Here is a 15,815-nt window from a genome sequence, read left to right on the forward strand (position 1 = left end):
ACCCTCTTCTACCACAGCTGCCTCCAGAGCTAGAGCCTCCTCCAGAGCCTCCTCCTCCTCCACAGATGGACCCTCCACTGCCGTAGCTTGATCCACCATGACCTGAGCTTCCAGAGCCTCCAGAAATAGATCCTCTCCTGCCACAGCTCCCTCCAGAGCTAGAGCCTCCTCCAGAGCCGCCTCCTCCTCCTCCACAGATGGACCCTCCACTGCCATAGCTCGATCCGCCATGACCTGAGCTTCCACCTTCACCCGATATGGACCCTCTTCTACTACCAGAGCTGCCTCCAGAGCCTCCTCCAGTGCCTCCTCCTCCTCCACAGATGGACCCTCCACTGCCGTAGCTCGATCCGCCATGTCCTGAGCTTCCAGAGCCTCCAGAAATGGACCCTCTTCTACCACAGCTGCCTCCAGAGCTAGAGCCTCCTCCAGAGCCTCCTCCTCCTCCACAGATGTGCCCTCCACTGCCATAGCTCGATCCGCCATGTCCTGAGCTTCCACCTTCACCCGATATGGACCCTCTTCTACCACCAGAGCTTCCTCCAGAGCTACCTCCTCCTCCACAGATGGACCCTCCACTGCCGTAGCTCGATCCACCATGACCAGAGCTTCCAGAGCCTCCAGAAATGGACCCACCACCTCCATAACTTCCTCCTATGCCAGAGCCAGAGCCTCCTCCTCCTCCACAGATGGACCCTCCACTGCCATAGCTTGATCCACCGTGACCTGAGCTTCCAGAGCCTCCAGAAATGGACCCTCTTCTACCACAGCTGCCTCCAGAGCTAGAGCCTCCTCCAGTGCCTCCTCCTCCTCCACAGATGGACCCTCCACTGCCGTAGCTTGATCCACCGTGACCTGAGCTTCCAGAGCCTCCAGAAATGGACCCTCTTCTACCACAGCTGCCTCCAGAGCTAGAGCTTCCTCCTCCTCCTCCACAGATGGACCCTCCACTGCCGTAGCTCGATCCACCATGACCTGAGCTTCCAGAGCCTCCAGAAATGGATCCTCTCCTGCCACAGCTGCCTCCAGAGCTAGAGCCTCCTCCAGAGCCTCCTCCTCCTCCACAGATGTGCCCTCCACTTCCATAGCTCGATCCGCCATGTCCTGAGCTTCCAGAGCCTTCAGAAATGGACCCTCTTCTACCACTGCTGCCTCCCGAGCTAGAGCCTCCTCCAGAGCCTCCTCCTCCTCCACAGATGGACCCTCCACTGCCATAGCTCGATCCGCCATGTCCTGAGCTTCCACCTTCACCCGATATGGACCCTCTTCTACTACCAGAGCTGCCTCCAGAGCCTCCTCCTCCTCCTCCTCCTCCACAGATGTGCCCTCCACTTCCATAGCTCGATCCGCCATGTCCTGAGCTTCCAGAGCCTTCAGAAATGGACCCTCTTCTACCACTGCTGCCTCCCGAGCTAGAGCCTCCTCCAGAGCCTCCTCCTCCTCCACAGATGTGCCCTCCACTTCCATAGCTCGATCCGCCATGACCTGAGCTTCCACCTTCACCCGATATGGACCCTCTTCTACTACCAGAGCTGCCTCCAGAGCCTCCTCCTCCTCCTCCTCCTCCACAGATGTGCCCTCCACTTCCATAGCTCGATCCGCCATGTCCTGAGCTTCCAGAGCCTCCAGAAATGGACCCTCTTCTACCACAGCTGCCTCCAGAGCTAGAGCTTCCTCCTCCTCCTCCACAGATGGACCCTCCACTGCCATAGCTCGATCCGCCATGTCCTGAGCTTCCACCTTCACCCGATATGGACCCTCTTCTACCACCAGAGCTTCCTCCAGAGCTACCTCCTCCTCCACAGATGGACCCTCCACTGCCGTAGCTCGATCCACCATGACCAGAGCTTCCAGAGCCTCCAGAAATGGACCCACCACCTCCATAACTTCCTCCTATGCCAGAGCCAGAGCCTCCTCCTCCTCCACAGATGGACCCTCCACTGCCATAGCTTGATCCACCGTGACCTGAGCTTCCAGAGCCTCCAGAAATGGACCCTCTTCTACCACAGCTGCCTCCAGAGCTAGAGCTTCCTCCTCCTCCTCCACAGATGGACCCTCCACTGCCGTAGCTCGATCCACCATGACCAGAGCTTCCAGAGCCTCCAGAAATGGACCCACCACCTCCATAACTTCCTCCTATGCCAGAGCCAGAGCCTCCTCCTCCTCCACAGATGGACCCTCCACTGCCATAGCTTGATCCACCGTGACCTGAGCTTCCAGAGCCTCCAGAAATGGACCCTCTTCTACCACAGCTGCCTCCAGAGCTAGAGCCTCCTCCAGAGCCTCCTCCTCCTCCACAGATGGACCCTCCACTGCCGTAGCTCGATCCACCATGACCTGAGCTTCCAGAGCCTCCAGAAATGGATCCTCTCCTGCCACAGCTGCCTCCAGAGCTAGAGCCTCCTCCAGAGCCGCCTCCTCCGCCTCCACAGATGGACCCTCCACTTCCATAGCTCGATCCGCCATGTCCTGAGCTTCCAGAGCCTTCAGAAATGGACCCTCTCCTGCCACAGCTCCCTCCAGAGCTAGAGCCTCCTCCAGAGCCTCCTCCTCCTCCACAGATGGACCCTCCACTGCCAAAGCTCGATCCGCCATGTCCTGAGCTTCCACCTTCACCCGATATGGACCCTCTTCTACCACCAGAGCTTCCTCCAGAGCTGCCTCCTCCTCCACAGATGGACCCTCCACTGCCGTAGCTCGATCCACCATGACCAGAGCTTCCAGAGCCTCCAGAAATGGACCCACCACCTCCATAACTTCCTCCTATGCCAGAGCCAGAGCCTCCTCCTCCTCCACAGATGGACCCTCCACTGCCATAGCTTGATCCACCGTGACCTGAGCTTCCAGAGCCTCCAGAAATGGACCCTCTTCTACCACAGCTGCCTCCAGAGCTAGAGCCTCCTCCAGTGCCTCCTCCTCCTCCACAGATGGACCCTCCACTGCCGTAGCTTGATCCACCGTGACCTGAGCTTCCAGAGCCTCCAGAAATGGACCCTCTTCTACCACAGCTGCCTCCAGAGCTAGAGCTTCCTTCTCCTCCTCCACAGATGGACCCCCCACTGCCATAGCTCGATCCGCCATGACCTGAGCTTCCACCTTCACCCGATATGGACCCTCTTCTACTACCAGAGCTGCCTCCAGAGCCTCCTCCTCCTCCTCCTCCTCCACAGATGTGTCCTCCACTTCCATAGCTCGATCCTCCATGTCCTGAGCTTCCAGAGCCTCCAGAAATGGACCCTCTTCTACCACAGCTGCCTCCCGAGCTAGAGCCTCCTCCAGTGCCTCCTCCTCCTCCACAGATGTGCCCTCCACTGCCGTAGCTCGATCCACCATGACCTGAGCTTCCAGAGCCTCCAGAAATGGATCCTCTCCTGCCACAGCTCCCTCCAGAGCTAGAGCCTCCTCCAGAGCCTCCTCCTCCTCCACAGATGGACCCTCCACTGCCATAGCTTGATCCACCGTGACCTGAGCTTCCAGAGCCTCCAGAAATGGACCCTCTTCTACCACTGCTGCCTCCAGAGCTAGAGCCTCCTCCAGAGCCTCCTCCACCTCCACAGATGGACCCTCCACTGCCATAGCTCGACCCACCATGACCTGAGCTTCCACCTTCACCTGATATGGACCCTCTTCTACTACCAGAGCTGCCTCCAGAGCCAGAGCCTCCACAGATGTGTCCTCCACTTCCATAGCTCGACCCACCATGTCCTGAGCTTCCAGAGCCTCCAGAAATGGACCCTTTTCTACCACAGCTCCCTCCAGAGCTAGAGCCTCCTCCAGAGCCTCCTCCTCCTCCACAGATGGACCCTCCACTGCCATAGCTCGATCCGCCATGACCTGAGCTTCCACCTTCACCCGATATGGACCCTCTTCTACCACCAGAGCTTCCTCCAGAGCTGCCTCCTCCTCCACAGATGGACCCTTTACTGCCGTAGCTCGATCCACCATGACCAGAGCTTCCAGAGCCTCCAGAAATGGACCCACCACCTCCATAACTTCCTCCTATGCCAGAGCCAGAGCCTCCTCCTCCTCCACAGATGGACCCTCCACTGCCATAGCTTGATCCACCGTGACCTGAGCTTCCAGAGCCTCCAGAAATGGACCCTCTTCTACCACAGCTGCCTCCAGAGCTAGAGCCTCCTCCAGAGCCTCCTCCTCCTCCACAGATGGACCCTCCACTGCCATAGCTCGATCCACTATGACTTGAACTTCCTGAGCTCCCAGACTTGGACCCACCACCTCCGGAGCTTCCCCCTACTCCAGATCCAGAACCTCCTCCTTTGCAGATGGACCCTCCACTTCCATAGCTTGATCCTCCTTGACCTGAGCTTCCAGAGCTCCCATACTTGGACCCACCACCTCCAGAGCTTCCTCCAGAGGCAGAGCCTCCTCCTCCACTGATGGATCCTCCACTGCCGTAGCTTGATCCACCATGTCCTGAGCTCCCAGAGCTTCCGTACTTGGTTCCACCACCTCCGGAGCTTCCCCCTACTCCAGATCCAGAACCTCCTCCTTTGCAGATGGACCTTCCACTTCCATAGCTCGATCCTCCTTGACCTGCACTTCCCGAACTCCCATACTTGGACCCACCTCCTCCAGAGCTTCCTTCTCCTCCTCCTCCACAGATGGATCCTCCACTGCCATAACTCACACCCCCATGTTCTGAGCTTGCACCCACTCCTCCCTTTTCTGACATTGAACCTTTCCTTCCAGAGTTTTTTCTACCACCAGAGTTCATGCCTCCCTTCCCTGTTTTCACATCACCAGAGTCTCTTCCAAAGCCACCAGCAGAACTCACAGTGTGTTTAACAATACCTGCAAGGAATGAAAACATATCCACCTCATTTTTTGGCTGTAAGTATTATAAGCAAAATTCATATATATATATATATATATATATATATATATATTTTATGGCTGTCACCAGAGCTTTTCTAGTACTCATAAAGGTGTCAGTTAGTATTGTCAGCAAGGTTCTTAATTTATCATTATAGTAATGAAATTTTGCCTGATCTGGTTCTGGGTCTTATGACTTGACCAGCTTGTGTTTTAAATGACCTATGTCTTACACTGTGAGTGAACATACAGTGCAGCCTTTTCTTTTAGGAAGGAAAGCACTGGTCAGTCTTTCCTTTAGCTCCTACTTTCATAGATTTGAAGACTTTTTTTTTCATTTAGTTCTGACATTTTAGTTCTGACCATATGGACATTCTAAGTGATATATTTCCTGTTTCCTAGAGATTTGGTTCAATTTAACTGTTAAGTTCAAAATTTAGTAGATCAAGACTGACACATACATTAGCATATAACTGCGTATATACAAGCATGTACACACACTCTCAGAAGGGAGTACCATTTACTTTGTTTCCCTAGGAAAGTAATGTAGAAGCACATGGGGTTGTTCTGGTGCTGGTTGTTAGGTGCTGCTGACAGCAGAATTGTAACAGTGCCCTTAAGAAAGCAAAGCAAAACCTCGAGATACTTACAGATCGTGGCTGGTGCGCCTTCTTGTATCCTGTGGATGAAAAGCAGCACTGAGACGATGCAGCCAATAAATACAAAAGTAAGCCTAGGCTCTATCAACAGGCTGAAAAATCTCATCCCTTAAAGGCAGCAATTCTCCTAAGTGATGGGTGAGAGGATGGGACAGAGTGTACAGCATGGCTGCTCCCAGCCAGGGGGAACAGCCTGTACCTACCTGGTCTCCTCCTCCTCGAGCAGTGACCTGTACATGGCAATTTCAATATCTAGGGCCAATTTCACATTCAGGAGCTCCTGATAATCATGAAGAATTTGAGCCAGGTTATCTCTGGCCTGCTGCAGGGCGTTCTCCAGCTCCTGAAGCTTTCTCTGGCCGTCTCTGACAGCAGAGCTCCCACGCTGCTCAGCATCCTTAATGGCTTCTTCGTGTTCAGCATTCTGCAGAGGGCACAGAGAGAATGCATCTGTAGCCCTCCAACAGAACAGGGATTTTCCTGTTCTGGAAACTCTCCTGCCTCAGTGACAGAGCTCAAACAATACAACACCTGATTGGGTTAATCAACTCAAATTACAACCCGGCGTAGACACCCAAAATCTAAATCTGCTTCATTTTGAAGAGCAAATATCATCTCTAGGTTTGCCTCCAAAGGACAGGCTACATTGAGCTGAGCGCAGGACAGGCTGCGTTTAGTCCCCGTGTAAGAATGACCTGAATAGTTCAGTCTTGTTGGAAAGTATCAGCTTTACCTTTTTCCTTACGATTTCAATTTCCGGTTGGAGTCTTTGGATCTGCCTGGTAAGTTCCTGGATTTCCTGGTAACTATTCTTTAGTTGCTCCCGTTGATTTACCCACATGTTCTGAAGGTCCTGGTACTGATGTGCAGCAAGAAGAGAACAGAATTTTTGGTTTCTGAGCCAAGGAACCCCAAGCCAGGCACGGACTTGCCTCCCTGCCTAGATGATGCCTACTCACCCTGCCTCGGTACATGGCATCTACTTCAGCTTTGCTTTTCTGAGCAATTGCTTCGTACTCCTGCCTGACCTCCTCAACGACGCCATCCATGTTCAGCTCCCTGTTGTTGTCCATGGACAGAACAATGTTGGTGTTGCCAGCCACTGTTTGCAGCTGGGACAGCTCCTGCAAGGAAAACAAGATTTGGGATTTCAACAGCCAACTGAGCAGTTCAGGCCCTGTTAGGAGGAACAACACGGAACCTCGGGACAGTTACCACCAGAGTTCCCCTGCATGCCCCAGGTCCTATCACTCCACCACCAGCTGTAATTGTCAAGTGTCTTTTCCAGCCTTCATGACACACCTGCCCCCTTCACTCACAGATAAAAAACAATTTTATTAGATGCAAGGCCAAGGATGACCCACTCTGCAACACCACCCTACAGACAAAGGGGAATTTTCCTGAAGCCTCCAAAGATGCATGTGCTTCCTGACCCAAGGGGAACTTTTTAACCAGAGGCATACTCACAGCATCATGCAAGCATCTGAGGAACTCAAGTTCCTGCTTCAGTATTTCCACCCGAACTTCAAACTCCATCTTCCCCATGTAGGCACTGTCCAGCTCCTGCAAGAAAAACCACAGACTCTTATGTGTCTTTGATGGCAAACTCTCCACCAAAATGCTATTCTTGCAAGACTTGATAATATCTAATTAAGCCCTCATTCCCAGAGTCGGAGAATCTCAGCTTCATTTGAAAATTTCTCTCCTTGCTTGCAGTGAGAAGATCTGGTTTTATATTACTCCAGTTAGAGTAATATTTGCTTAACCATCCAGTTGCTGTTTTATTTCTGAGGCTTTGAGTTAACTCAGTGTCCCGCATTACTTCACCTTTTTAAGTTCCACAAACTCCTCTTCCTTGGATGTGCGCTTGTTGATTTCATCCTCGAATCTATCACAGCAGAGAAAAGAAATATGTAGCTCATTGCCTGTCTTAATTTTTCAGTCAAGTGGCTCAGAAAGCAAATGGAATGGCCCAAACAGCGAATGTGTCAAGCTTTTATTTAACTTCATTTAATTTCTGGCAGCTGCAAAACCATTGGCAAACCCTCTGCACAGGCATAAGCTACGTCAGCAGACAGAACATGCTATGCATCATCTACCATGCCCTCGTGACTTCAAACTTGTTTCATGTAGACAAGAATTATGTCTCTTGGGTGCCACTGAGCCAGCAGAAGCAACTCTTCTCAACTTGCCCCCCGCTCAGCTCTGTCCCTCCTCCCCCTGCCACCAGGTTTACCAAACCCCTGTCAGAGAAGCAGGGGTGAGGAATCCAGGGCTGCTCGCTGCCTGGGGGAGGCAGGGCATGAAGGAGGACCAAAAGGATAAATCCACAGATTTCTCCTGTCACTGCACTGGGTTCTACCCCCACCGGATCCACTCTGTTCTTCCAGCTTCAGCATCTCACAGTGAACCTGCCGCAGAGCAGTGCTATAGCGACTACAAAACGCTTGAAGGCAAGAAGCTAAGCCATACCATCCCAGAGCACAATTATCACCGCTTTGGAAAATTCCAGCTCTACAATCTGCCTTTTCCCAGTCTTGAGATTATTCACCTCTTTTTGTAATCTTCAACAAGCTGAAGCATATTATAGGCTTCTGGATCCAGCTGCTCCTTCTGGCTCTGGAGCGTCTCCAGCTGCCTCTGCAGGTTGCTGATGTATGACTGGAAGAAAGTGGCGATGTTCCTGCTCTCCTCCGGGTGGGAGCTCTGCTGCTGCAGAAGTTCCCACTTGGTCATCAGGGCCTGGTTCTGCCGCTCAAGACATTGAACCTGGAAGGCAAAGCAGAGGAGTATGGCAGCAGCACATAGGCAAGAAGAAACAACCCCTTCACAGACCACACAGGACCACTCTATAAATACCTCTCGCCTTAGAGAAGGGGATCAGAAAGACCTACACTGTGCAGAGCTGGCATTTTTGGAAAACTAAAGGGACAGCAAAAAAGGTTGTAAGCTGGGAGCTGACATCCAGAAGGTTCCAAAAAAAAAAGAAAAAGTCAAAGGTGCTCCTATTTTTTCAGCATTAAGTTTGCTTAAAATAGCTGGGTGTAACCAACGAGTTTCTGTAAGGTGATACAAGAAGCCTTTATGTCTTCACGTGGGACAAATAACACCAGCTTCCACCCCGTACAGAGACTCATGTGAACACCCAAACAGAGGCACTTGCCAGGTCCATGTGGGTGGAAGTGTTTTTCTGGATGTTTTGCTCCCGTGCCTGTGAGTAGGAATGGCTGGGAAGATAAGACTGCACGTAGAGGTGGAGGCGTTGGGCAGAACACAAAGAAAGGTAAAGAACAACGTGGGGGCCACCGGCCACTGGGAACAGGCTCAGGGCTCCAAGCAAAGGAGTCACTCTCTGCTTCGTGGTCGGTAGAAATGTGACTTTTGCTTTGCTTGGGAAAAAGAAACAGAACATACCAAGGATGTCCAAGTCTACCACCCGTTCCTCTTGCTAGCACAAACAATTCTCGAGCCCCAGGACACAACTAGCCATGTACATAACCTTTTCCTCTAAAGGGAAATGAGTTACGATGTCGGTGACATCCTGGCAGTTTGTTATTGTCTTGCCACAAAAGACAGCTCAGAGATACTTATCCCAGGGCTAAATGTGATTCATGCAGAAGCATTTATAGCAAGCTATTAACAACTTCACACCAGTGTAAGAGAATCCAGGGGAATTTTGGGGGCAGAGGATGCAATGTAAAAGGGGATCAGATGCCTGAATCAGGTGTGTCCCCATGTCTCGTGGGCACTGAAGCACCCCTGCTGTTCCCCCCTCCTGGATAAGAAGTCCAAAAAGAACAGGGACTCACCTTATCGATGAATGATGCGAATTTGTTGTTGAGAGTCTTAATCTGTTCTTTCTCATCTGACCGCATCCTCTGGAACTCGGGGTCAACTTGTACTTGTATCGGCCTCAGCAAGCTGGTGTTGACGCGGACCTCCTCGATGCCTCTGCTGATGCCAGCATGTCCAAAGTCCCGTCCAGCCCCTTGCTCGCTAAAGGCAAGGCCAAGATATCCACCACGTGCCCCTCCGCCTGGTCCTCCTCCATACACGCTACCACCACTGTGAAAATCTCCCACAAAACACCCTCTTCTTCCAAAGCCCCTATCAAAATATCTCCCACCACCGAACCCCAGGCACCTGCCATATCCTCCTTCTCCTCCATAGCCTCCACCGGGATAAACATTCCTAAACCCTCCGAGGCTGTGGAGACTCCTGCTGCCGTACCCATACCCGTAACCACCGCATCTCTCCTCTCTGTCGCCTTCCCAATGGCTCATGGCAGCCGCGCTCCTCCCGCTCCCCAGTGTGCCGCAGTGAGCAGAAGAAGAGCTGAAGTACCCGTCCCCAAATCTGGAGAACTGGTGGCTCATCGCGCTGCTTTCGGAGTGTTAGGGCAAGATGAGCAAGCAGGTGGGGATGGTGCAAAACAGGAGCAGAAACGAGTGAAGGATCCTCAGCTCCTCTACTGGGGGTGACAGAAGTTCTCCTTTATATGATCTGGGGGAGTTAGCCTCCATTCCGTGGTAATTAGCAGGTCTGTTAATATTGTTATTGGATTGGTTCATCAGGCAGCAATTAATGGGTGCTTGAATAGGGGACGGAGTAAACACCACACACCAATGGAGGAATTGTGAAACTCTCCAAATCCTGCTTGACTCATGAGCTTTGCTCAGACGAGATTTTCTTATCTCATTAGCGTGCCCTCCATTATTAATTACAACTCACACAGTTATCCATATGCATTACCATGGTTTGTCCTCTCTTGAATTTCCCCACCGCTTTGGGCATTTCATTTTATGAGACGTGAGGTCTTGGGATTGCCCTCATAGTGACGGGCTGGGGTCAACCCACCTTGCTTCGTGCCATCACCCAAAGTATGTGCTACACAAAGCAGGCTGCGTCCTGCTGCTCACACCACTGAAAGCCTCCAGCTTTGACTAATATCTCATAAAAGTGAGCAAAATCCAATCCAGAGTCCCCAGAAGCACGGGTCGAACAATTTCCATGGGACAAGCTCCTCTCTCTGGTCCCTCGCACAGCTTTTGAATGCGCTGGGCTGCACCTCGAGAGGATGCGCCTCCTCCCAAGGATGCTGGACCGAGCCCCCCAGGTACGTGGGTTACGTGGCCAGGGCTTCACAGACCTCACCCTGGGTCCCTTGGGAAGAGACTCAGAACCCCCTGAATGGGAGGTTTGTAGGGAGAGCTGATGTACTTACAAGTGGGTGGGCTGAGACCTTGGAGCATCATTAGGCTCAGTAGGGGATTAGCACAATGCCAGATTTGCTCCCAGCTGCACCAGGCCACTGCAGGCACCTCACAAGAAAGTGCTGCACAAAAAACAGTGCCCACACAAAACCAGTGGCCTAAACTAACGCACCAGTTCCCCACACAAAGCAAACCACATGGCTGCTGAAGCATGCAGAAGCTCTGCACTGCTCTCCGAGGCACCAGCATCCCACAAACCCTGCAGGAGGAGCAGCCATCCTGCCCCGTGTGCCGTGTAAACTGGGCTGCTGCTGGGACCAGCACTGGTATGGCCCAGCCCCAGCACTGCATGGCCTCAAAACGGCTCAGCCTTGGCACAGCTCAGCCTCAACACAAACCAGCCTTGGCACGAATCAACCTTGGCACAGTGGCCCCAGCCACGCCTGGACCTGCTGAGCTGGCTGCAGAAGCAGTGATGCGTCTGGGCTCAGAGATGCTCGTGCATCCTGCGGAGGAAGGAGATGCCTCCTGCTGCCCCGCAGCCAGTTGGCATCACTCTCAGACGCCTCCAAGTAGCTCTGACACTTCACAGGAAACAGCAAGGCACACGTGGACCAAAAAGAAACAGCAGGAGAGGTCCCAACACGCATAGACCACAAGGACCACAGACCCAACACGTCCTTCCCTTGGGGGTGGATGATGCCGAGTCTGTCGGGGCGTGAGGCCCTTCAGGGGCCACTTGAGTCCCCTGGTTCTTTGGGTAGGGGGTTGAAGCAAATTAAAATAGTATCCAAAAGATGTCCAATTTACTGCCTAGTCTGCTTCTCGTGCTCAAGGAAATGGATCTACTCTTGCAAAGGACCATTTAATCCACCCAAAATAGAAAGCTTAAATGGCTAAAATAGGCCAAGGAAGAAAAATGTGCAAGATCTTCTTCTGGTCACCCAGGGACACAAACCAATGCCCTTTACAAGCCATGTTCGATGAGCACTGCAAGGAAATTGGCAGCCACTGGACACACAGCAGTATGGTACAGTAGTCCATTAATACATACAGTACTTAAACTTAATAGCAGTGCAGATGGAAGAGATAGATGCGCATACACGGGATTGAAATTGCAGATCTCGAGCACTGATTGCCTAAATACCTGTGTAAGTAGAGCCCTCAGACACCCAGGAAATGGGACTGGGGTCGTGTAGGCACACCTATAAAAATGCCTCTCGTCCCAGAGACTTTCGTTTTCCCCCACCTTCCATCGTCAGCACCAACGACAGCCATGAAGAGGCTGGAAGGGAGGAAGAGAAGGAAGAGAAGCAAAAGGGCCCCACATCAGGGCATGTGCGGAGCCAGGCAAATTGCCAGCCCAGCACACCAACACCACGAAGCTTCCTGGAGAGGAAAGTTGGGAGGTCTGGGTGCCCCCTAAGGTGGAATGGCTTTGAGACTGACAGAGGCTGGAAACAGGTCCTGCAGGCTGGGAATATTTTTTGGGGGGGAAAAACGCTCATTTGCCTCAGTAAACAGAAGTGCCTTGTGGAAACACACCAGTTCCATAGTGCAGAACCAGGGTGGGAAGTGATGGAGCCCAACAGCACCAGGAGCTGCTTCGTGGTGCGGGTGCACAGAAGTAACCTGGGGACCACAGCAGTTTGGGGACAGCCCCACATCTCTGCTGGCACACGGGTGGTTGCCTTTTGGGCTGAAGAAGGCCAGAAAATGGGATTGGGTGGAGACCAAGACACCAGGGGACCAACCTGTAGGAGGCTGGAACCAACACTCAAGCTCACGAGGACAGCATCAGCCAGGCCAAGGGCTCTGGGAGCATCATCCCTCCCTGGGGCTTCAGAGCGGGTGCTCAGCTCCAAGAAAGCCAAAGCCCTGCAGGATGGAGCCTCTCCATGTCCTTCCCTGCCTCCTCTCACCTGCAGGATCTGCTTTAACGGGGTGGGCAGTGCTAGTGCTCCCTTTCAGCCTCAGGTCTGGACCAGCAGGTATTCTTCTGGTGCACACGCAGCATCGCTTCGCCTTGCAGACCCGTTAACAAGTGACTAATGGCTAATTATTGCAGGGTAACAGGAAGGTAAACAAGTCTATAACTTAATTTTAACCACCTATAATATTAAATGATCTATTCTGAAAATACTAATCATAATTATAATATCTCTTAATCTCTTACTTCCCCTACAAGAATGTGAAAGTACCAATTTAACACAATGTGTGAAAATAATGAAGTAATTTTTCTACTACTGTTATTAACTGCAGTGAGTGGATGAGGCAGAAGTTTGTTGCTTTCCTTACTTTATTTTATGCAGCTGCACTTGTGAGGAGGTAGCGCAGGGCCGCTCTGATGCCCTGGGGCTGGGGTGTGCTGTGCTGGAGCCATGCAGAGATGAAATCTCCAAAGGGTTTCAGGAGAAATAGAGACGAGCTGCAGAATATTAATTAAAATAAATAAATAAATAAATAAATAAAAGGAAAAATGAGCTTGAGGAGGAAACTGGATTGAACTCTAGGTTAAATGTGCCAAGTGCCATGAAAAACCCAAACTTCTTCCTGTGTGCTGCTGCTTCTCAGCAGGCAAACATCAATGTAAAAGGCACCCATGACACAAACAAAGGAAAAAGATAATGGCAGCTTCATGGTCTGGATCTGCAATAGGAGTAAGGAGAGGGAGTTGTTGGAACACCAGTGCTCAGCACACACAGGAGCAGCCCCCCAGGAGTTGCAGCTCCCCAGGAGTCTGAGCTCTTGGGGCTGGCTTCCAGCAGCTCCCCAGGGCCAGCAGCCAAAGTGAGCCCAGTCCAAGCTGTGACCCCACACCGCGCCCAGCAGGACTCCCACAAAACCCAAGGAAACCCAGGAAATGCTGGAAACTTGCTCAGTGGGCCAGTCCTGTCCAGCTAGGTGGGGGATCAGCAGCTCTCAGTGGGAGAGAGCACACTGAAAGAGTCACAGCAGGCGGCCAAAGGCACTGCTTGTGATGGGAGCACTTTTAATAACATCCTTCCCACCCCAGTAGGAAGTTGAAACAGCTGGAAATAATTCTGGCAGATGTTCAGACTCCAGTAAACAATGTGATTAGCAGCCGGTAAAAGAAGTGGGTCCCTGTACTGCCTTCATTGTGCAGAGTGTCATTACAGCCGGGAAGGTCACCACACCCACACCATCATGCCTACGTCCCACCTGGGCTGGCCTCCCGCTTGGTTAGAGCTGATAATTAGTCTAATCAAGGTCAGACTTTGATCAATTGAGTAAATCACTCTTTTGAGTTATTGGAGCCTCAATTGCTGTCATTAGCTCTGCAGGAGCAATAACAGCACCCACAGGACAACAACGCCAGTGGAGAACAGGCAAACCAACACCAAGTACCAGAATTTTGGTTCTTCTTAGACTAGACCTATGGCCAGCAAGGGAAGGCTCCATCAAAAGGTCACGTAGTGTAAGCACCTTGTGGTGCCCAACTCTAAAGGCATTTTGTCTCATTTGTCCCTATTTTGTCTAATCTTGCCATGCTGAGCTGCTGCTCAGAGCTGTCCCTTATCAAGAGGAGCATCCCAGGAAGCATCCTCTCCTGCTTTCTTCTCTGCTCACACATTGTCACCAAATGGCTCTCCTCCTGAGCCCCAGCTGTTTTGTCTCTCTTCTGCTGCATGTTGCAGGGAGACAAGCAGCTAACTCTGGGCAGTAAGGAGTAGCTGAGATGTGTGTGCATGTACAAGTTTTCTACAATACACTTGATGTCCTTTCTGAGCCCTCTAGTGGCACCTGCCACAGTCTGTGCCTTGAAGTCCTCTCAGAGCCATGAACTGCACAGCTCAGTGCAATTCACTGAGTCCTCAGCCCAGCCGCAGGATGCCCCAGGACTGAAGCACCTTGCTGACGATGCTCTGGTAGCCTGATGCTACCACCCATCACTGCCCCACCACGAAATAACCCCCCTGCCCAGAAAAAGGACCTGGCAACCTGCTGCAGACTGCCACAGCCCACCACAAGACTTCACATGGTAAAAGTCACGGCTCCCGCCTTGCCGACAGGAGGCAGGAGTTTTGCTGAGGTCTCGATTTGCTCCTTCCCCAGCATTGGCACCTTCTGAGCCCTGGGTTTGACACTGAGGCTGCGGGGTGCCAGCAAACCTTGGACCACAGTGACTTTGTGCACGGCAGCAGAGGTGGCAGATGGGATCTGGCCTCTCTTTTCCCCCCAAAAAACAATGTTTTCACCAGAAATTTGCTATACAACCAAAGCACCCTCCCAGCTGAGGACCTCTAACACTGCCATCCCCTCATCACAGGAGAAATACCTGCCACGGGGGGCCCTTCATTCCCTTTCCTATGTCTGCAAGGAGCTGGGCTTGACTGGAGAGGTGAGAAGGGAGCGATCCAGGACAGCTGATGGGCTTGGCTCCTTGGCTGCCAGCCCAGCCTCTGCTCCAGCAGGCTCCCAGCACCTGCGGAGGCGCAGACAGCACAAATGCCTTACTGGAGGGACTCCAGAGGGAGCTTTTTGGGGGAGGGAGGGAGGCGGGCGGCTCTGGGGACCCCCAGGACCAGCGCGAGGTCAGTGCCTGGGACAAAGACCCAGCTGAATCTGGACACACGTCAAGCCCTCTAAAGACGAGGCAAGGCTGAGGACCAGCAGCTCAGACAGACCTGTCACAAATGTAGTTATTCATTGGCAATGCAATGCCTCACTTGTCCTTTCATCCATCTGTCAGCAGGCAGCAAAGCATCACACAGACAGTCCTCCCTTTAGGTAGTGTTTTTCTCAACCACCTGAAGTTTGCATCTCAGCCTGGCCCATAATTTGCAGGGCAGCCAATTTGTCGTCATCCCAGAGTGTGCGAGCACAGGGCACACACACGGGGTGTGTGTGTCCCTGTGCAGGCTGCAAGCCCTCTGCTGGCACCCAGTGACCGTGTCCCTGCTGTCTTCATCAGCACACCGTGCCACAGGAGGCGTGGGTTGGCTTCAGCCCATGGTTAACAGTGGGCATCGTTGTGCCACAGCATGCCGGGGTGCTCAAGTAGCAATAGAGATGGTCATAAAATGTGGAGTGTGGGGTCATGAGCGCAAACCTAAAGGAACATCAGCCAGTCCCCAGCGTGAGCATA

The sequence above is a fragment of the Aythya ferina genome, assembly GCF_964211825.1.
Source record: "Aythya ferina genome assembly, chromosome: 28".
In the NCBI taxonomy this organism is placed as follows: domain Eukaryota; kingdom Metazoa; phylum Chordata; class Aves; order Anseriformes; family Anatidae; genus Aythya; species Aythya ferina.